Source organism: Gopherus evgoodei, chromosome 11, assembly GCF_007399415.2.
Source record: "Gopherus evgoodei ecotype Sinaloan lineage chromosome 11, rGopEvg1_v1.p, whole genome shotgun sequence".
NCBI lineage: Eukaryota > Metazoa > Chordata > Testudines > Testudinidae > Gopherus > Gopherus evgoodei.
Window position 1 is genome coordinate 6,893,555 of NC_044332.1, and position 24,041 is coordinate 6,917,595.

Sequence of the window (24,041 nt, forward strand, 5' to 3'; positions counted from 1 at the left end):
GCAGTACATAAGAACACACTTTATGTTAAAAGGCCTTGTTATACTGATGTTTCACTGCTAGTGCCTGTAAACAGTATTGAAACTTTTCACAGAGGAAAAGACATTCCAGACCTGATGTACACAAGGAAAGGGGAAACTGAGGCACACTACCATATGGCTTTCATGGCTAAATGCCAGAATTCCTGGACTATGAACAACATTAATATCTCACTTGGTTTAATGTTAATTTGGTTCCAAACATTGCCAGAGCTTGTAAAGATAAAATAGCTAGTTTCTTTAGCTCTTGGCAAGATCATATGAGACATACAGGAATCCTGCTGCAAGAGCAGATCCGATCCACGTTGTTCAAACTGACTTTTACCTGAGTTTGTAGAGAGATTCAATCATGTTATTAAACATGACTTTGATAAACCATTTCTGTTATACACTAATATGGCTTCTAGCCCAACACTAGCTGTAGTAAAACAGACCCAGGGATGGGGAGCTCTTGGGATGCAGTCAGTGATATCTGTGTCATCCCTTCCTGCATCAATTTTGTGTTGGGGGTGTGACGTTATTGATATAAACTGGGACCATATAGAACATGGGTTGCAACCAAGGTCCTGTAGCGGCACCAAATCCTAGGTAAAGGGGGTCATATAAGGTGTCTAAGACCAGGTTACGGATTACTGGTTATGATTATGCTGTCTGTATGTCTGTAGCATTTTGGTAGTTGAAGTTATGAATATTGGCTGTATGCTGTCCGTATTGCAAACTTGTGTTGCGTTACTGGGAAAGATCACAGACAAGTTGGTGTCAGCTCTGTTTAGCCTGCTTGATGGTCCATTAAGGACCATCACCTACACAATTGTCCCATCGAGAGAAGGCAGTTACGCCCTGTGACTCAGCAGGGTGTGCAGAAACTGGCCCATGTGACTGCAAACTCCATTTTGCTGTAACTTTCCACAGCAGGAACAAAGGAGTGTTCTTACACTTGGAAAAGCCTATATAAGGCAGAGGCCTCATCTCCATTTTGTCTTCAATCCTGCTTCTTACCTCTGGAGGGATTTTGCTACAAGCTGAACCTCTACACAAGGGACTGAGGACCCATCCCAGTGGGGGAGGTTCTCCAGAGACTTGATTTGCACCTGCAGTTTACTCCATCACTGCTACAAGCCTGAACTAGGAACTTTGCCATTACTGTATGTAATTGATTCCATTTAACCAATTCTAGCTCTCATCTCTATCTTTTTCCCTTTATGAATAAACCTTTAGATTTTAGATTCTAAAGGATTGGCAACAGCATGATTTGTGGGTAAGATCTAATGTGTATATTGACCTGGGTCCGGGGCTTGGTCCTTTGGGATCGAGAGAACCTTTTTCTTTTACTGGGGTGTTGGTTTTCATAACCATTCATCCCAGGACGGGTGGCACTGGTGGTGATACTGGGAGACTGGTGTGTCTAAGGAAATTGCTTGTGTGACTTGTGGTTAGCCAGTGGGGTAAAACCGAAGTCCTTTTTGTCTGGCTGGTTTGGTTTGCCTTAGAGGTGGAAAAACCCCAGCCTTGGGCTGTGACTGCCCTGTTTGAGCAATTGGTCCTGAATTGGCACTCTCAGTTGGGTCCCGCCAGAACTGCAACGTCACAAGGGTGTGATCCAGACACTGAGAATTCTGGATGGTGGCAGCGATACCAGATCTAAGCTAGTAATTAAGCTTAGAAGTGTCCATGCAGGTCCCCACATCTGTACCCTAAAGTTCAGAGTGGGGAAGGAACCTTGACATGGTGAGCAGCGATGAGGATTTTTAGGAACCAAAAGCCAGATTTTTTTTTCCTCCTTTGAGATGCTGGGGAAGCAGTGAAGGAGAGATACCCTGAAGGCAAACAGATAAAGGTTTTTCTAACAAGGCTTTGTTAGAAAGGATTCTAGCTGGGCTTAGCTGGAGGGTAATTAACAGTTTGCAAAAGACAAGTTACAAACCAGTTTTTCTGGTTTCTTCTCATTCTGAGAAGTCCAGTTAAAAGCTGTGGTGTTTTTTTTTTTAACCTCGCAAACCAAGATAGCTCAGGCAGAGCAGGGAAACATGTCAAGCAAGGGAAAAAAAAACATACTGCAGGAACTGGAATTAGCCAAACTCCGGGCTGAGAAGAACCAAAAAGAACATAACAGACAGATGGCAGGGATGAGGCTGCCCACAAAAGAGGTATGGAGGAGAAACAAAAAGAGATGGAGGCGAGAGAAAGAGAAGAGAAAGCCAAAGAGGCTGACCACCAGAGGGCTATGGAGATCCAGAGGGAGGCCCACAAGCAGGCCCTGGAATTAGCAAGGGCTAAGCAGGAATTACCAGCCAACCCTAACAACCCTTCTCCAGATACTGTTTCCCATCCCAGAAAATTCCCCATCTACAAGGCAGGTGATGATACTGAGGCCTTCTCTTAGAAAATTTTGAAAGGGCCTGCCTTGGGTACAACATCTCTACAGACCAGTACATGATAAAGCTGAGGCCACAGTTCAGTGGACCCTAGCAGAGGTGGCGGCTGAAATGCCTAAGGAACACATGAACGATTATAAACTTTTTCAAACCAAGGCCAGAATCAGAATGGGGCTAACACCTGAGCATTCCCATCAGTGGTCCAGAGCCCTAAGGTGGAAACCAGAGGTGTCATTTACCCGACACGCCTACCACATTGGAAAGAATTGGGATGCCTGGATATCAGGAGCAAGTGCTAACTCTCTGGAAGAGCTGTCCTTCCTAATGCAAATGGAGCAGTTCTTAGAGGGTGTTCCTGAGGAAACAGAAAGGTACATCCCAGATGGGAAGCCCAAAACTGTAACCGAGGCGGGGGAGATTGGAGCCAGATGGGTGGAAGTGGCAGAAAAGAAAAAAACTACTAGCAGTTGGAGCGAATATCAGAGGGGGCAAACCGAAACTAAACACTATCACCGGGGGCAACCCAAGGCCCCATCTACAACCCAAGAAAAGCCCCAGACCCCTTATTGTCCCACCTCACCAGTCTCCAGCAACCCACCTCGGCCCAGTGACCAGTCAGCTGGGCGATGTTTTAAATGTAATGAACTGGGACATATAAAGGCCCATTGCGCCAAGAACCCCAACCCATTACAGTTCATTATACCACCATCACACCACAGATCCCCAGGCCCAGATGCCTCTCAAATACCCTCGGAGCAAAGGGAAACCTTGAGAGTGGGCGGAAAGAAGGCTATCGTGTGGAGAGACACTGTGGCACAAGAGTCAGCTATCCTCCAGTCCTTAGTGGACCCCAAACTCATCAACTCAGAAGCCCAAGTGACAATTTACCCATTCATGTCAAAACCTTTAAACTTGCCTACAGCTGAACTACCTGTCCAGTACAAAGGCTGGTCAGGACTGTGGACTTTTGCAGTCTATGACAATTATCCCATCCCCATGCTACTGGGGGAGGACTTGATCAACCATGTGAAGCTGGCCAAGGGGGTGGGAATGGTCACCCGCAGCCAGGCCAAGCAAGCTTCCAGACCCATCCCTGTTCCTGAGCCATCCACAAGGGCCCAGTCTGTGTTACCAGAGACCCAGACAAAGGTGGTGGAACTGGATCTTCTACCCATGAATGCTACAGCCATAGTGAATCCAGTCCCAGAACCGGAACTGGCAAAGCAACCAGCACCAGAACCGTTGCCATCACTGACTCCAGCACTTGCAAACCCATCTACAACTCCAATGCCAGAGGGCACCAGCGGGCCTGAACTGGCAGAACCAGCGGACAACCCTACCCAGCCAGAGCCTGAAATATCACATAGTGCACCAGCGGAAGCGGTTCCACAATCAACGAAAACAACCCCATCACCTGCATCGCTTCCACAGGGACCAAGCCCAAGTCCACAGTCTAAGGAGGAACTGATGTCTCCAGCCTCAAGGGAACAGTTCCATGCTGAGCAGGAATCAGATGACAGCCTTCAGAAAGCTTGAGTGGCAGCACGGAGCACCCAACTACCTCTTAGCTCTTCTAATCAATCCCATGATCATCCCAGTGGTCATTCTGGGATGAACAGAACCAAGGACCGGTTGGGGAAGTCTTTCCACTGGGAGGGAATGTGCAAGGACGTTGCTAATTATGTCCGGTCTTGTGAGCTGTGCCAATGAGTGGAAAAGTCCAAAGACCAGGTCAAAGCCCCTCTCCAGCCACTCCCCATAATTGAGGTCCCATTTCAGCTAGTAGCTGTGGATATTCTGGGTCCTGACTTTCATGGATTTTGCTACCCGATGGCCGGAAGCAGTAGCTCTAAGCAACACCAAGGCTAAAACTGTGTGCCAGGTCTTAGCAGACATTTTTGCCAGGGTAGGTTGGCCCTCCAACATCCTTACAAATTCAGGAACTAATTTCCTGGCAGGGATCATGAAAAACCTGTGGGAAGCTCATGGGGTGAATCACTGGTTGCCACCCCTTACCACCATCAACCAATGGCTGGTGGAGAGGTTTAATGGAACTTTGGGGGCCATGATACGTAAATTCGTAAATGAACACTCCAATGATTGGGATCTAGTGTTGCAGCAGTTGCTTTTTGCCTATAGGGCTGTACCACATCCCAGTTTAGGGTTTTCATCATTCGAACTTGTGTATGGCCACAAGGTTAAGGGGCCATTACAGTTGGTGAAGCAGCAATGGGAGGGGTTTATGCCTTCTCCAGGAACTAACATTCTAGACTTTGTAAGCAACCTACAAAGCACCCTATGATACTCTTTAGCCCTTGCTAAAGAAAATCTAAAGGATGCTCAGGAAGAGCAAAAGGCCTGGTATGATAAACATACCAGAAAGCGTTCCTTCAAAGTAGGGGACCAGGTTATGGTCTTGAAGGCGCAACAGGCCCATAGGATGGAAGGGCCATTCACTGTCCAAGAGTGCCTGGGAGTGTTAACTATCTCATAGCATGCCCCACCTCAACCCTAAAGCCTAAAGTGTACCATGTTAATTCTCTAAAGCCCATTTATTCCAGAGAATTAAAGGTTTGTCAGTTTACAGCCCAGGGAGGAGATGACACTGAGTGGCCTGAAGGTGTCTACTACAAAGGAAAAAGTGACGGTGGCATGGAAGAGGTGAACCTCTCCACAACCCTGGAATGTCTGCAGCAGCAACAGATCAAGGAGCTGCGCACTAGCTTCGCACCAATGTTCTCAGCCACCCCAGGATGGACTGAAAGGGCATACCACTCCATTGACACAGGTAATGCTCACCCCATTAGAACACCACCCTACCGGGTGTCTCCTCATGCCCAAGCTGCTATAGAACGAGAGATCCAAAACATGCTACAGATGGGTATAATCTGCCCCTCTAACAGTGCATGGGCATCTCCAGTGGTTCCAGTTCCCAAACCAGATGGGGAAATATGCTTTTGCGTGGACTACCATAACCTAAATGCTGTAACTCATCCCAATAACTATCCAATGCCATGCACCGATGAGCTATTGGAGAAATTGGGACGCGTCCAGTTCATCTCTACATTAGACTTAACCAAGGGGTACTGGCAAGTACTGCTAGATGAACCCGCCAAGGAAAGGACAGCCGTCATCACCCATGCAGGAGTGTATGAATTTAATGTGCTTCCCTTCAGGCTACGAAATGCACCCGCCACCTTCCAAAGACTTGTAGATGGTCTCCTAGCAGGATTGGGAGAATCTGCAGTTGCCTACCTCGATGATGTGGCCATTCTTTCTGATTCATGGGTAGAACATCTGGAGCACCTGGAAAAAGGCTTCGAGCGCATCAGGCAGGCAGGACTAACTGTTAAGGCTACAAAATGTCAAATAGGCCAAAACAGAGTGACTTACCTTTGACACCAGGTGGGTCAAGGAACAATAAACCCGTACAGGCCAAGGTGGATGCTATCCAAAAGAGGCCTGTCCCAAAGTCAAAGAAACAGGTCCAATCCTTCTTAGGCGTGGCCAAATATTACAGGTGATTTGTACCACACTACAGCCAAATTGCTGCCTCACTAACACACCTGACCAGAAAGACACAGCCAAATGCAGTTAAGTGGACTGATGAGTGTCAGAAGGCCTTTAAACAGCTTAAGGCAACACTCATGTCTGACTCTGTACTAAGGGCCCCAGACTTTGACAAACCATTCCTAGTAACCACAGATGCATCTGAGCGTGGTGTAGGAGCAGTTTTAATGCAGGAAGGACCGGATCAAGAATTTCCTCCTGTCGTGTTTCTCGGCAAGAAACTGTCTTAGAGGGAAAGCCACTGGTCAATCAGTGAAAAAGAATGCTACGCCATTGTATATGCCCTGGAAAAGTTACGCCCATACGTTTGGGGACGGCGTTTCCAGCTACAAACCAACCATGCTGCGCTAAAGTGGCTTCATACTGCCAAGGGAAACAACAAAAAACTTCTTCGATGGAGTTTAGCTCTCCAAGATTTTGATTTTGAAATTCAACACATTTCAGGAGCTTCTAACAAAGTAGCTGATGCACTCTCCCGTGAAAGTTTCCTGGAATTAACTGGTTAAATTGTCCTTGGAATGTGAAAAATCTTGTAGTTTTACATAATTAGTAGTATATGTAAAGGTGCATGTGTTTTATTAACCTGTTTATTCTAAAGTTCTAGGAAGAAATCACGCCAGTGTGGTTCCACACTGTCTGAGATTTGGGGCGCGTGTCATAAACAGATGGTTAAAGATTAATGCCTCTTTTACCTGTAAAGGGTTAAAAAGTTCACCTAGCCTAGCAAACACCTGACCAGAGGAACCAATGGGGGAACAAGATGTTTCAAAAGGAAGGAGGGAAGTTTTTCCTTTGTTTAGTCAGTTTCAGTTTCAGCCAGAGTGAAAAAGATCAAGGAACCAGCCTCTTATCAGAGTAGTATGTTTTAGAAAGGAATAAATAGGTTTATGTTTATTTCTTTGTAAACTGTCTTATGCAATTAGAGGTAGAATCAAATTGGGTATTTGGGTATTTTTTTGTGTAACTAAATTTGTGCCCAGGGGAACATCCTCTGCGTTTTGAATCTGTTGTCTGTCACAGTAGCTGGTATGTTAATCTCTCCCAGAGGGTTTTCTTTTACCTTTCTTTTCTTTAATTAAAAACCTTTTTCTTAATACCTGATTGATTTTTTCCTTGTTTTTAGATGCAAGGGGGTTGGATCTGGACTCACCAGGGAATTGGTGAAGGAGTCTCTCAAGGCTACCCAGGGAGGGGAAGGTTTTGGGGGGAAAGGGTGTGATCCAGACACTGAAAATTCTGGATGGTGGCAGCGATACCAGATCTAAGCTAGTAATTAAGCTTAGAAGTGTCCATGCAGGTCCCCACATCTGTATCCTAAAGTTCAGAGTGGGGAAGGAACCTTGATAGTTGCCCTGTTCTCTTCATTGTCTTTGAAGCATATAGCGTTGACCACTGTTGGAAGACAGGATACTGGGCTAGATGGACCATTGGTCTGACCCAGTATGGCTAATCTTATGTTCTTAAGTTACATTCTTGACATTGTTTATGCTCACCACCTTTGGGCAAATCGCATGCCTGAATGCCGAAGAAACCTCTGCCCCCACAGTTAATTTGCCAAGACCAAACTGGTTAGCAGTGGACCTCTAGCAGCCAGGAGTGCACAGCTTCCAGATAGTTATAGCAACCTGCTTCTGGATCAACTTCACCACCCACTTGTATGTGTCCTGACACTGCAGAGTCAGGGCAAGCTCCTCACAAAGCTCCAGAAACATCACTCTCTGCATGTGAAAGTTCTGCAGCCACTGCTGGGCATCCCAGGTCGGCATGACAATGCGATCCCACCAGTATGGGCTTGTGGCCCTTCTCCACAGGTGCTGGACTACATAGGAGGCATCAGCAGTTACACCAAGAATCATGAGCAGCATCAGACAGTTGACATGTATCTTCCTCCTCCGTCAGGAGCCTTCACTAGCTCTGAATCTGCCACCAGCACCTCACCTATGTTTTGCTCACCTTATGAAACAGGAGTGAAAATGCAAGCATGGCAAATTCTTCAAATCGGGCCTCATCCATGTTGCTGACTCTAGTTGCCGGCAGCCTGCAGACCCAAAACACAGCTTGCCTGGCTGTATTGGCAGGTGAGACAACTTCTGATAAAGTGCTGTGGGAGGGACACTCAGGTGTTTCCATGGTGCACAAGGAACAAAGGGCTGAGGAGGCTACAGCTGGGAGAGCACTAGGAAGCCTGGGAGAGGCTGATTTGACTGGGTCTGCACAGTGCACTGTGGGCACGTGAACGCTAGTGTGAGACTCAGGTCTTGAAATTCTAAACCCAAGGTCACCGTTCAGTGTGGACTCTCTAGCACAGGCTTAGACACACTGAGCCAGCAGATCGAGTCCCACACACCCAGGCTCACATTGCAGTGACTGTTACAGTCTGATGGGGGAGATGGTTACACAACTTGTCTCCTTCCAAAATTTTCCTCTTCACAGAAAGTTTATTTTAAAGCTGATCAACATAAATTCCATTTGAAACAGAAATAATTAAAGTCTCTATTGGGTGTCCATTCTCATATATGCTACTTCTCTCAACCCCTTTGGAGTGAGGTTTTACTTCAGCACTGCTTAATCCAAAGGGGCTGAATTACAGCAAATAAACTTGTCAGAATTAGCCACCATTTTCTAAAATACTGATGCAACAAAAACAAAAAAAAAACAAAAAAATAAAAGAAACAAAAAACAATATAATTTTCCATCTTACAATAAAATTCCGGTTATCAAATAATCAGTCTCTTATTCTGTAATGATTAACTTCATGTTTAATTCCATTATCACTGGTAACAACAACACCATATTCAAAGATTACAAAATCATATTGGTTAGTTTTCTCTCAATCCTCATTTCCACCAATGAGCCCTGTGTAACGCTCTGTTCTCCACTAACACAGGTGCCTTCCATTTCTGAGAGTTCATCTGTTTCTGCGGTATGTCTACACTGCAACATAAGACTGTGCATGAGCCCAGGCTCAAGCCTAAGCCCTTTTGCATCTACACTGCAATTGCACTAATTCAGGGCTCAGATCCAGGGTTCCAGGACCTGCAGGGCTGGAGGGCCCAAGCTCAAGTTAAGCTGAGCCCCAAGGCTGAGCCCCATTGCTTTGCAGTGCAGATGCAGCCCCACTTGACTGGAGTCCCAGGAGTCAGCTGGAAGTATCCCACAATTCCATGGGACAAATTCCTTAGTCCCCTCTCCCCAACAATCTGCAATCCACTCTACTGAAAACAGAAGCATTCCCCCCTTTGCAAATGGCAGCTGCTCAGGTCAGCATTAACCCATTCGCTTCTGACTACTGAGCTGTAAGCATGCTATGAGAGAGTCTCCTGAGCGTGCAAAGGAGATTGAATCCATCAAGCCTTTGGCAAAGTAAGCTTCTTCCTGGTAACATTTTCCCAAAGTGCACCACAGTCCTGGAACTAGAACGGCCACACTTTTTTGGTGAGGAAGAGAGACAAGGGATGTGGGTACTTTGACTGGAGTTTGCGCACGTCCAAAAGCATGTTGAACCAGTGCTGGCTAGGCCACGCTGCAGCCACCAGGATGCCCTTCACTTTGTCTCTCTTGATCTTCAATCGGACCTTGTGAACCAGGGGTATCGGTGGGAAGGCGTACAGCAGTGTTCTCATCCAGGGAGCAGGAAAATGTCAGACAGGGAGCCTCTACTACTTTCAGCACCCCATCATGCACTGGGAGTGACACCCTCGATGGTACTGCAAAGGCCAAAATATCCAAGATGCTGCCCAAGGGCTCATTGAGTTCCTCCACCTCTAACCCCAAGTTTGAGATCACCCTCTTCAAAATATCCTGATAGGCCCTAAAGTCATCTGGAGGGACTGGGTGAGCAAGCTTGGCGACCCCCTTGTCGGGGGACAACGAGGAAGATGGTAACACTCAGTGGGGTACAGGTGCCCCTTCCTCCACTGGAGAGGCTTCTCCCTGAGTTGAAGCCTGTACCTCGGTATCCATGTCAGAACCTGAATCCGGTTCCTGTACTGAGGTAGGGCTGGGGTTGGTTCACCTTCCCAACACGGCTATGGACAATTGCTGGGACTATGGTCCCAGCATCATAGGGAGCCTGCATGGGCTCCAGTATGGTCAATGTAATGGCCATTGAACTTGTGGCAAGACACCTGCTGCAGGGCTGGTACTGCAGTCTGGTGCGTGGGCCGACCCAGTGCCTCTAGGAACAGGAACCAAGGTCCCTTTCCAACTCCAAGGAGGACTCCTCTCTCAGGGACCAACGCCATGCCTCTCGCTGTCAGTTAAGACGCAGAGCCAAACAGCGCCAGGGAGAAGGTGACCGGTGGCGGGAGTCCAAAGAACAGGGCCATGTCGGAGACTGGAGTCGAATTGGTGGTGAAACACATGGAGACAGAGACCGAAGCATCGGAGATTGGGAATAGAGCGTTGGAGAATGTGATGCTGAGCGGTGCTTGGAGGAGGGTCGTCGGTACTGGGGAGATCAGGAACAAACACTGGGAGGCCGACAATCCATGTCTTATGGCCGGGGACTGAGAGCATTGAGCTGGGGAAAGAGACCGTGGATGCAGTGCCAGAGACTAGGGCTGTGAGGCTGGGGAGTGGTGCTGAGACTCTAGTGAATTGCGACACCCAAGCAACCACTGGGGCAGCACATGGGAGGCTTCCCCTTGGGAGGTGGAGCCTTCACTGATTCTGTCAGCGGAGGGAGATCCCATGCAGTGGGCAGCACTGGTAGGGCCATCAGATCTCTGGCCGTTTGGAAGACCTACTGTGTGGAGAGCACCATAAGGTGCATGGGACCCCTGCCGCTCTCAGGAGTTGGAGGCAGTTCCGATACTGGGCTCAGAGCCCTGGGTGGGGACGCTGCACCTGATAGGGTGGCCTGACACAGGTCCTTTGCCTGTCACCCTTTTCCCCTTCTTTTTTGAAACCAGAGATCAGCTGCATTCAACATGCTGTTTCTTACGGCACTTTTGCAGCACCAGTGATGGAGCAGTGCTGGAGGGAACCTGGTGCCAGTGGGATGCTGTGTACCAAGGCTGAGGTACTTGGTGCCGAGTAGGAGCATGAGGGTTCTAATCTAGTCTAAGAGACGCTTCCATCAGGAGAGCTTTGAAACCGGTGTCTCTGTCCTTTTGAGTATAAAGCTCTTACAGATTCTGCACTTTTCTTTAATGTGCAGTTCCTCAACACACTTCAGACAGCTTGTGTGAGGGCCGCTGAGCAACATGTACTTGTGGTAAATGGCACACGGCTTGAACACTGAGACATGCCCTGTCCCTGGGACAAAGTCCCTAAGGAGACTGCCAACTATTTTAACCTAACTACTAAGCTAACTAACTTTACTAAGTGAACAATTATATACAAAAAACTACAAAAGTTAACTACAAAGATCACTTTGTGAATTGCAAAGGGAGAAGACATTTCAGTGACCGTCACGGGCAGTAAGAAAGAACTGAAAGGGCACAGGGTCGGCGGCACCTAATATACCGGTGCATAAGCGCAGAACTACAGAGGCACCAGAGCCGGGCCTACGGATACCAATAAGGGAAAAATCTCTGGCAGCCGTGCACATGGGCGCACACACACCTAACATGGAATCGACATGACCAAGCACTCAAAGAAGCACAAAATCTTTGAGACAATGTGACTGCTGTAACTCCTGTCTTCCATAGGGATTGTTAAAGTAAACACTCTTCCTTCGTATATAATGCTGCATTATTCTTTGACTAATAATCATTGATTAATAAATTGATTAAACTTAGTTATTGGACATCTCTTGTTTTTAATGTATTGTGCACCAACAACTAGCATGATCATGTCCAGTTACTTGAGTTAGTTCTGCAATTTGTGGTATGCCATTGTTCACTGTTTCAGGGTAAAATTTTTTAAATGGTTCTGTTTCCTTGAGAGCATGCCCAAAAGCTTGGAGTATTTTTTCCCAGTGGCTGAACTGCACTTGAACTTCCTCCATGTCATCATAGAGGGGCAGGGAAAAGACATGAATAAAATAAGATATTACCTTTTAAGCAATCAGTCATTTGTCTCAAAGTCCCCAAAAAATCTGAGGTACATTCTGACAAACGAAGGTAATATCCAACTGTGAGACCAAACTGCCTTCAAGACAGAGAGAAAAACCCGTAACACAGAAGGGTAGAAGACATTTTCAGTTTCATATAAATGAAATTCCTCAGCAGCTTATATCTGATAACTCAAAATCAAAAACAGATTCCCCCATTGTGTTCTTCTCTGGTCCATCAAACTTTCTCACTCTGTGCCCATCTCATTATTATTGAGATATGTTTATGTACAAAAGATTTAATATCAGAGGCGTAGCTGTGTTAGTCTGTATCCACAAAAACAATGAGGATTCCAGTGGCACCTTAAAGACTAACAGATTTATTTGGGCATAAACTTTCGTGGGTATAAAACCCACTTTTTCAGATGCATAGAGTGAAAGTTACAGATTCAAGCATAAAGAAAAGGGAGTTACCTTACAAGTGGAGAACCAGTGTTGACAAGGCCAATTCAATCAGGGTGGATGTGGTCCACTCCCAATAACTGATGAGGAGATGTCAATACCACGGGAGGGAAAAATGCTTTTGTGATGAGCCAGCCACTCCCAGTCCTTATTCAAACCCAAATTAATGCTGTTAAGTCTGCACATTTTTCCTACCCCTGCTATTTGTTCTATTTCAATCTATTTTAGTGAGGAAAATGATAGAAAAAATACTTTGTCCAGCACAGCCCTGAGCAAGGTGAGAACAACTGGTACTGAGACAATCTGTCCCCAAAGGGCTAAGAATCACTTTGTAATGGGGGAATGGTATCAACTTGATCCTTGGGGTTTGTCTAGAGTAAGAAAAATGATGCAGGAGAGCTCATCAAGGAGAAATATAACCCATCCACTGTCCTGGGGTTATGTCGGTACTGCAAATGTAGTTGTGTTGTTTACATGATCACTAAATTGAGCAGTTACCTCCACGTACAATCCCAGTGGAGATAAGGCACAGGTAGTTTTTACCTCACTGTAGCTAGTCAACGTCAAACCCATCTCCCTCACCTGGTGCTGATGAATATTTCTGGCAGGAGGGGGATACAGTCCCAGGTGATATCAGACAGAGAAGTTGATAAAGGATGATGGGATTCACCCCAAAGAAGAAGGGGCAAAAGACAGAGGCAGGCAACTCACGTGGTGCTGAGACACCACACTGAAGAAAATGATGCAAATTACTTGGGAATTATTTTACAAAAAAATCTTTGGCCAGCTGTAGTCAAGAGGTTTATGGCATTACTGGCCTGTGTGGATTCTCTTATGTCTGATAAAAGCTGACCTCTGTCTAAAACTTTTGCTGCACTCAGAGGATGTGAAGGGTCTCTTTACTGTGTGGATTCTTTGATGCGTGATGAGGGTTTTCCTCTCACTAAATCTTTTCCCACATTCGGAGCATGAGTAGGGGCGTTCTCCTGTGTGGATTCTCTGATGTGATATAAGATGTGAACTCTGGCTAAAACTTTTATGGCACTCAAAGCATGTGTAGGGTCTCTCTCCATTGTGGACTCTCCGATGTGCTGTCAGGTTTGATCTGTGTTTGAAGCTTTTCCCGCACTCAGGGCATGTGAAGGATCTCTCTCCTGTATGGACTCTCTGATGAGTGATGAGGGTTGAGCTCACACTGAAGCTTTTCCCACACTCAGAACATGTGTAGGGTCGCTCTCCTGTGTGAATTCTCTGGTGTGTAATGAGCTGTAATCTTCCATTGAGGCTTTTCCCAAAGTCAGAGCATGTGTAGGGTCGCTCCCGTGTGGATTCTCTTATGTATGATAAAGTCTGAGCTCCAACGAAAGCTTTTCCCACACTCAAAGCATGTGTAGGGGCGCTCTCCAGTGTGGACTCTACGATGTCTGATAAGGTGTGAGCTCACATTGAAGCTTTTCCCACACTCGGAGCATGAGTAGGGTCGCTCGCCTGTATGGATTCTCTGATGTGTGATAAGGTTTGAGCGCTGATTGAAGCCTTTCCCGCACTCAGCACATGAGTAGGGTCGCTCGCCTGTATGGATTCTCTGATGTGTGATAAGGTGTGAGCGCTGATTGAAGCCTTTCCCGCACTCAGCGCACGTATGGGGTTTCTCTCCAGTGTTGATTTTTTCATGGCTAATAAGGTCTGAGCAGCTAATGAAGCTTTTATCGGGTCTACACTGACTCTCACAGGTTTTTGCCTCTGCACAACTCAAAGACACTTTCTCTTTGGATCTTTCTGTGAACATCCCATGTGGCTCTACTTCCTCAGTATTTTCCTTCTTGGGAGTCTTCTTCTTGTTCTCACTCACCATCCCATCACCTGGAAGGACAGAGAGAGAATCCAGACATAGGTCACTCCTTGTGCTGGGGAGAAAGGAAACCTCAGAGAGAGGAATGGAAAAAAGTGAGAACAAACCAAAATAAGTGCAAGAAAGATCAAACAAAATAGGATTTGATTTCCACCCTTTATCTCCACCTCTTCCCCAAAGGATAGAGAGGTGGGTAGTAAATTTTCCCACACTGCACCACAATCTAGAGCCAGAGCAGCTATATTAGGTCACTAGAAATTCTGTGTGTGGTCATTTTGACTTGGGTCTTGGCATTGCTGTGTGGACCCCAGAGTCCTAAGTTCTAGCAAAAGTTAGAAAAGTCTTAACACAGGCTTAAAATACAATACAGACACACAAGACAGGTTTTTTTCACATGTTATCTGACTCAATTCCCACTAAGCCTGAGCCCTGGTGTACAGTAGGTGCGGGGTCAACCTAAGATATACAACTTCAGCTACGCGTATCTTAGGTTGACTTATCTGGCCGTGAGGATGGCAGCAAGTCAACCGCTGCCGCTCCCCCATCGACTCTGCTTCCGCCTCTCATGAGCTGGAGTTCGAGTCGATAGGGAGTGCGTTTGGGGATCGATTTAGCTGCATCTAGACGAGACATGATAAATCGATACCCGATAGATCGATCTCTACCCGCCGATCCGGCGGGTAGTGAAGACCTGCCCAGAGATTATATTGCAGTGTAGATATACATAATGTCTTTTGCTATAAGCATTGGAGGAAGGGGTCTCGCACTTTGTTGGAAGATTTGCATCATGAAAAAACCCACCTGTATTCTATTTTATCATTTTCTAATCTGTCAGAGTAGCAGGAGTTGGAGAAGTGATGCAAATGCATAAGACACAAGAGCAAAGCTAAGAGACAAATGCATAGAATCAGGATTCCACATTCCTGTATCCTGCAGTTTGAACCTGGAGTCACATTATTCCTTCACTGACCATCATCATGTGCACAGCATGGAAGTGCTCCCTGTCCAAAAAGGCCGTCAGATGGGGATGCAGGGAGAAGGAATGTCCTCTGAAGGCACCGTTTCGCTCTTCGACCCATGAAACTTTGGACCCAAATGGCAAATGACAATTGCTCCAAATTTAATCATGGCATTCTTTGGCACCAGAATGAATTCCCCTGAACTAAGGAGCAGTGTTCTAAAAATAAATAGTTTAGCTGGGCCATAGGTCATCACAGTTTCCATCTCTGCAGTGAAAATCAACCAATGGATAACTGCTATTTCTGCCTGAGTTCTTGTCTAATTCTTGGCCTTGCTTGGGATAACTTGACACTTCTCTGTAGTAGAATCCTTACCAAACCACACCAAATGTCCGTTGTGACAGTGAGGAATAGCTTCCCCAAACATGCTCAGTTTATTAGATATGGTGGCACAGATCTAAGACAGGGACTAGATCCAGGCCTGGACCAGAATCCCTGTAATCCACCAAAGGTGAGGTGTTTATTAAAAACAGGTATAATTCTGAAGCTGTCTCACATTCAACAATGACTTCATTGTATACATATTTGCAGCATCTACCAGGGGTAAGCTCCTCAAAAATGCCACATTCTCCATCTCTACAGAGGGATTGCGCTTCCCAAATAACAGGCAGCGTGCACCTGATTTGGAAGGAAATGTCTTCAATAGTAACCTCCTGTAGGGCCTGGACAACAATTGCTTTGGGATCCAAATCCATGGGCCTTTTGCCAAATTCCAAGACACTAACTGGGGAATACGCTTCCCAGATATCTAAAACTATATTGCCATATTGCCAAGTGAACAACAGTGTGTTGACCAAACTAGGTTAAAACCCACAGTGCTTCATCACACTAGCTGACAGAACTAGACCAGAGGGATCTGCGATCCAACTATTGAGCAAATTGAGTCAGTATACTCTTCAGCTAAACTAAAGACAAGTGGAAAAATACCCGGTTGTGAAATCACGGCAGTGCTGTTGCAATGACAGTTACCACGTAAGAATGGAATTTTACTCAACCCTAAGTTCTACCATGGAACTCTTATTCTAGAATGTAGGTTGCTTATCTAAGGTCTCACAATCAGAATTATTATTCAGGGATGTAAATTGTTTTACTACAAATTACCAGTTTGTCTGGATAAGATACACTGGGATATCAGTTCTTATAAGTAAAAGGTTAAAAATGTGATAACTGATAAAAATATAAATGTATTATTGTAGAAAGTATAAGTGAAATAATGATATTTATAATCAAAATAAAAAACTCAATAGTGCATAGGTAAAGTATATAATATCTGAAGTCCTTTGTATTCATGTTAACTTCTGACAAACTGTATGGTAGGTAGATGCTGCAGCCTTCGTAAAAACATCTGCTTTGTGTTGTGCTACAAGCTTAGCAAAAATTAAGATACAAGAAGCTTGAAAAATACATTAAATACAACAGCTTCTAGGTGTTTTGCTATATCTGGCTATGACAATATATATGAAATTAGGTGAGAGAAAGTCTGTGAATTCAATAATTAGCCTATATTAATAGTATATACAGGACTGTCACATCTTACGCGCATTTAACATGCGCAAATACAGCTTTATGCGTGGGACAAAAACAAAAGAGAGAAAATAATAATTAAATACTGTACCTGCCTGGTTTTGTTTGTTTGTTTGTTTGTCCGATGACTTTCAGTGCGCCACTGTAGGGGGCAGAGGACAGGAGTGGCTGCGCCCTGCTAGGAGCGGGCTGTGCACTCTGTCTGCCCCAGCTAATGCCAGGTCTGTAGCAAGCCCGGCAGCTCGCATCCTTCCCTCCCCACCGACCGATTACTTTCAATTCACCTGCAGTGGGAGCGGCATGGAGCCCTCGCGGCAGGCGGCGTGGCAGGAGGGGCTGAGTGGCGAGTGCCCCGGCTGAAGAAAGCCCTGGCCACCGCACTTCTCTCTCTCCCCCCCCGCCCCACTAGCCAGGGCACGCACTCCACTGGCCAGGGCATGTCTGCAGCGCAGGGAGTCCCACTAGCCAGAGTGCAGCCGCCGGCCACCTAGAGGCTCACCAGTGCAGCCGGGGGAGGCAGCCACAAGCTGCCAAGTAAAAAGCACCGAAAGTTTGCACCCTGTTTTGTTGTTGTTATTGTTTTGGTTTGCCACTCCAGCCACTCTTACCCTGTTTTTTTGTTGTTGTTGCTTCGCCGCTCTGGCTGCCCTTATTCTTTTTTGCTTGGGGCGGCAAAAAAGCAGAGCCCGCCCTGCCTGTAGTGCGGGCGATTCCGCTGCCATTACACTCAATGTAATTTGACTATATGTGATTTTTGCTTTACATGCCGACTGCGGAACATAACCCCAGCGTAAGATGAGGACAGACCCTGTACAGTATGAAAATTATATATAATATCACATATGTTTCCTGAACTGTCCTCATGTTAATATCTTCCAAAATGCTTTTTCACTTACATTAAACAAAGAGCTGAAACATTGTAATTACGGGCTAGGCACAACATAGCATAGATCAGTGCTTCTCAAGTTGGGCTGCCACTTGTTCAGGGAAGGCCCCTGGCAGTCCAGGCTGGTTTGTTTACCAGCCACGTCCACAGGTTTGGCCGATCAGGGCTCCCACTGGCCGCAGTTCGCTGCTCCAGGCCAATGGAGCTGCACGAAGGGCGGCCAGCACATCCCTCGGCCCGCGCTGCTTCCTGCAGTCCCGTTGGCCTGGGACAGAAAAACCATGGCCACTGGGAGCCACAACTGGCCAAACCTGCTGTTTCAGAATAGAAATATTAAATGCTACCTGTTCCTAGTAGCATGCCAAATAGTTTGGAGCTTCTTCCTGCTAGCTGAACTACACTTGAACTTCCTCCATATCATGATGGAGGAGTAGGAAAGACCCATAGAAAATAAGCTATTATCACTTTAGAAAACGGTCATTTGTCTCAAAGTCTCCAATAATTCTGAGGTACAGTCTGTCAAACAAAAGTAATATCCATTATGAGGACCAAACCACCTTCAGGAAGGAAGAAAACCCACGGAACAGAGGAGCAGAAGACACTTTCAGTTTCATATAAAATGAAATTCCAAAGCAATTATGTCTGATCACTCAAAATCAAATACATTGAGAGGTACAGGGGTCTAGAACATGGGGAGGATAAACGTTATTGTTGCTTACACAGAAGCTAATGCTGCCTGGAGCGAGGGGGGGAGTGTCACAGTGATTGGGAAGGAGGGAATCCCTTTGATTCACCCCATCTCCTTCAGGTGTCACAGAGGCTGAAATAAAATTTTTCCTTATGCCGCTCCTGCTCTTTGTTCCATTTCAATCTATTTTAATTGAGGAAAATGGTAGAAAAAAAATTATTCTGTCCAGCACAACCCTGAGCAAGGTGAGAATAAGTGGGATTGAGACAATCTGTCCCCAAGAGGGAATACTGTGGGTAGGTCTACACTACGGGATTATTCCGATTTTACAGAAGAAACGATTTTTGGAAACAGATTGTATAAGTCAAGTGCACGCGACCCATACTAAGCACATTAATTTGGTGGTGTGAATCCATGTATCGAGGCTAGCGTCGATTTCCAGAGTGTTGCACTGTGCGGTAGCTGTTCCATAGCTTATCACATAGTTCCCGCAATGTCCCTGTCCCATTGGAATTCTGGGTTGAGATCCCAGTGCCTGATGGGGCAAAAAACAGAGTCGCGAGTGATTCTGGTTAATGTTGTCAGAACAATCCTCCCTCCGTGAAAGCAATAGCGGACATCATTTTGCGCCCTTTGCCCTGGATTGTCCGGGCAGACGCCATAGCATGGCAACCATGGAGCCCTTTCAGCCTTTTTTCACTGTCATCATATGTCTACTAGATGTTGCTAACAGACGTGGTACTGCAGTGCTACACAGCAGCATCTCCTTGCCTTTTGCAAGTTAGCAGAGACGTTCCCAATCATATTGTACCATCTGCTGCTGTAATGGGTACTCTGGCTAGTCTTGGTGAGGTCAGCCTGAGGCGCATGGATAAAAATGGGAATGACTCCCCAGGTCATTCCCTTCTTTACATTTTGTCTAAAGGGAGAGTCAGTCCTGCCTAGAATATCAGGCAAGTCTGCTAAAGTACCAGAGAGGCAAACAGTCACTCCGGGTCTGAGCCCCAGACATCCCGCAGAAATGATGAGCTGCATGCCATTCTAGGGGGTGCAACACCCCCCCCCCTGCTTCCCTCCTCCCAGATGGCAGCTATCTCCCCATTTGTGTGATGAAGTAATAAAGAATGCATGAATAAGAAACAACACTGACTTTATTGCCTCTGCAAACAGACATCAAATAGGGGAGGGGAGGGCAGCCTCCAGCTGCTATGATATTCCAGGCAGCAGTGAATCTCCATTAGACAAAGTTTAAAGAAGAGAATGACTGGGAATCACTCCCATTTTTGCCCAGGCGCCCCCGGCCGACCTCACCGAGGCCAGCCAGGAGCACTCACGGGATGACGATGATGGATATCAGTCATACTGCACTGTCTGCCGTCCGCAAGGCAAGGGAAGGGAAGGGGATGCTGCTGTGTAGCGCTGAAGCACCACGTCTGCCAGCAGCATCCAGTAAACATACGGTGACATTGAAAAAAGGAAAGAAACGATTTTTTTCCCTTTGGTTTCATGGGGGGCGGGGAAGGGGCTGACGATACATACCCTGAACCACTTGCGACAATGTTTTTGAGCCTTCAGGCTTTAGGATCTCAGCCAACAATTCAAATGGTTTTCAGAGAGTGCGGGAACTGTGGGATAGCTACAGTCGTCAGTCACCCCTCCCTCCGTCAGCGTCCATTTCATTCTTTGGCTTTCTGGTACGCTTGTCTCAGCTCTTAAAGTTTCAAGCAGCACTGTGTTGAGTCCCTGTTGTGGCCTCTGTCCATCATGAACAGATTCATCTCCTCATACAGAGATCAGATTCAGTATCTCCTGTACGGTCAATGCTGGAGCTCTTTTTTTGATTCTGGGACTGCATGGTCACCTGTGCTGATCAGCACTCCATGCTGGGCAAACAGGAAATGAAATTCAAAAGTTCGCGGGGCTTTTCCTGTCTATCTGGCCGGTGCATCCAAGTTCAGTTGCTATCCAGAGCAGTCACAATGGTGCACTGTGGGATAGCTCCCGGAGGCCAATACTGTCAAATTGCGGCCACACTAACCCTAATCCGAAATGGCAATACTGATTTCAGCACTACTCCCCTTGTTGGGGAGGAGTAAAGATATCAATATTAAGAACCCTTTATATGGAAATAAAGGGCTTCATTGTGTGGACTGGTGCAGCATTGATTCGGTTTAACGCTGCTAAATTCAAAATAAACTCATAGTGTAGACCAGGCCTGTGACTAACAATCACTTTCTAATGGGGGAATGGTATCAATGTAAAGCATGGGGTTTGTCTAGACGAGGAAAAATGATGGAGGTGAGGGGAAAGCTAGCTCCAGCCACTGTACCCAGGTTATGTCTGCACTGCAAATGTAGTTGTGTTGTTACAACAAGATCATTTAAGAATGAGCAGCTACTTCCATGTAGAACCCCACTGAGGACAAGGCATGGGTAGTCTTTACCTCAGTGTAGCTAGTCATGGTCAACCCATCTTCCCCACCTGGTGCTGATGGATATTTCTGGTGGGAGGACACAATCCCAGGAGATATAAAAGACAGAAGTTAATAAAGTTTGATGGGAATGACTCCAAAGAAGGGGAAGCGGCAAAAGACAGAGGCAGGAATCTCACATGGAGCTGAGAGACCACACTGAAGAAAATGGTACAAACTACGTGGAAATTTGCTAATGTATTTCTTTAAAAATCTTTGGTCAGCCCTAGTCAAGACATTTACGGCATTACTCGCCTGTGTGGATTCTCTTATGTCGGATAAAACTTGAGCTCCAACGAAAGCTTTTCCCGCATTCAGGGCATCTGTAAGGTCTCTCTCCAGTATGGATTCTCCGATGTCTGATGAGGTATGCACTGACTTTGAAGCTTTTCCCGCACTCAGGGCATGTGAAGGATGTCTCTCCCTTGTGGACTCTCTGGTGTCTGATGAAGTATGAGCGGTCTTTGTAACTTTTCCCGCAGTCAGAGCATGTCAAGGAGCCCGCTCCTGCGTGGATTCGCTGATGTCTGATGAGGTGTGAAGTCACACTGAAGCTTTTTCCGCACTCAGAACACTTGTAGGGGCGCTCGCCTGTGTGAATTCTCTGATGTCTGATAAGGTGTGAGCTCACACTGAAGCTCTTCCCGCACTCAAAACACTTGTAGGGTCGCTCTCCAGTGTGGATTCTCTCATGTGCGATAAGATTTGAGCTTCGATTGAAGCTTTTCCCACACTCAGAGCACGTGTAAGGTCGCTCTCCTGTGTGGATTCTCTGATGTGTGATAGGTCTGAGCGCCAAGTGAGGTTTCCCGCACTCAGTAGCACATGTACGGTCTCTCTCCCATGTTGATTCTATCATGTCTAATAAGTCTGAGCCACCACTGAAGGTTTTCTCTGGGCCTATGCTGACTCTCACAGACTTTAGCTCTGCACAACTCCAGATATTTCCATTTGGATCTTCCTGCTAATGTCCATGTGGTTCTACTTGCTCAGTATCTTCCTGGGCAGGAGGTGGTCTTCTTGTTTTCACTCACCATCCCATGCCTGGAAGGAGAGAGAATCCTATTTCAGTTACTCTCCCTGAGCTGAGGATAAAGGAAACCTTAGGGAGGGACAGCTCAGTGGTTTGAGCATTAGCCTGGTAAACCCAGGGTTCCGAGTTCAATCCTCAAGGGGGCTATTTAGGGATCTGAGGCAAAAATCTGTCTGGGGATTGGTCCTGCCTTGAGCAGGGGGTTGGACTAGGGTTGGTCCCTTCCAACCCTGATAGTCTATGAAAGGAATGGAAAAAGGTAGGAACAAACCAAAATAAATGCTTGGGAGATATAAAAGAAAGCAGGATTTGATTTCACCTTTACTGCCCCTCCTCATACCTCTTCCCCAGAAGACAAAGAGGTGAGCAGTAAATTTTCCCCACAGTGCACCACAGTCTTAGAGCTAGAGAGGGCACATTTTGGGAGGGAAACTAGTGACTCTGGAATGTGGTTACTTTGACTCAGGTCTGGGCACTGCTGTGTGGACGCCAGTGCCCTAGGTTCCAGCACAGGCTAAAAAAGTCTTCACATAGGGTTAAAATTACAATGTAGATACTCAAGCCCATGGTTTCTTCAAGATCGCTAAGCTGAGCAGCTAACTCCCATGTACAATCCCAGTGCAGATAAAGCACAGGTACTTTTCACCTCACTGTAGGTCAACCCCATCTCCCCAATCGGGCACTGATGGTATTTCTGGCAGGAGGACAACACAATCCAGGACATATCAGACAAAGCGTTGTGAAAGAAGGGGGGAGGTGCCAAAGACAGAAACAGGCCACTCTTATGGAGCTGAGACCACACTGAAGAAAATGGTGCAAACTACCTAATGTATTTCTTTACAAATCTTTGGCCAGTCCTAGTGAAGACATTTTTGGCATTACTTGCCTGTGTGGGTTCTCTTATGTCTCATAAAAGCTGAGTCCTGTCTAAAACTTCTCCCGCACTCAGGACATGTGAAGGAGCGCTCGCCTGTGTGGATTATCTGATGTGTGATAAGGTGTGAGCGCCGACTGAAGCGTTTCTCACACTCGGAGCATGTGTACGGTCGCTCTCCTGTGTGGACTCTCCGATGTCTGCTGAGGTTTGAGCTGTGGTTGAAGCATTTCTCACAATAGCAGCATGAGTAGGGTCTCTCTCCTGTGGTGATTCTTTCGTTTCTAATAAGGTCTGAGCAGCTACTAAAGCTTTTCTCTGCCCCATGCTGACTCTCATAGCTTTAACCTCTCCACAGCTCCAAGAACTTTCTCTTTGCATCTTCCTGATATGTCCCATGTGGTTCCAGCTTGCTCAGCATCAACCTGCTGTGGAGTCTGCTCCTCATTCTCACTCACCATCCAATTACCTGGAAGGAGATGAGAGAGAGAATCCAGGTATCGGTCACTCCCTGTGCTGGGGAGAAGGAAACCCAGAGAGGAATAGGAGAAGGTCGGACCACACCAAAATAAGCGCTGGAGACATCAAACAAAAAGGATTTGATTTGCAACCCTGCCCCAATCTGCTCTACCAAAAGCCCTTCCCCTGCAGACAGAGAGACGAGGTCATTTCTGGGTCCACATTCCATTCAGGGGCAAGGAAGATTGGAGAGGGAGCTACAGCCTGGTGTCAGTCAGGAGATGAAGGGAAGCCAGGAGTGGCATCTGCCATGAGGATGCCACACCCGCTGGGAACAATTCTGAGTTCGGAGAAGTCACAAGACCTTTGTAAGGAATCCCAAACGTTTCCTTCATTCATGTAGAGTTTCTGAGTTGGTTAGCTGAGTCCTCACCTGTCTGGAGCTCTCTTTCTTCAGAGCCCTGGAGATCTGAGACCCATGGCTCTTCCCCTTGTTCCAGTCGGGAGATCACATGAGGTTTGGAAACTGGAAAACCTACGTAACAGAACAAAAACAAGAGAGATCAGTGGAATTTGTGGGATACTTGTCACAAAGAACATTCCATGGTTTTACGCTCAGCTCACTTTTAAGCATTCTTGGGCTCCAATCAGTAGGACAGTTATTATTATTAATCATGCTCATTACAGTAGTGCCTAAGGGCCAATAAAAAATGGGGCCCCATTGTTCTCGGCATTGTATAGACACAGAGTAGTAGAATGTCCATACCCTGAGGTGGGGGAAGAATTAGAATACAG

At 46.5% G+C, this 24,041-nt stretch overlaps 1 pseudogene; it reads right to left on the reverse strand.

The window, feature by feature from the left end:
• LOC115659629 overlaps positions 1 to 23,746 on the reverse strand; it is a 42,101-nt pseudogene extending 18,355 nt beyond the window's left edge.
• Positions 23,747 to 24,041: the final 295 nt, after the last annotated feature.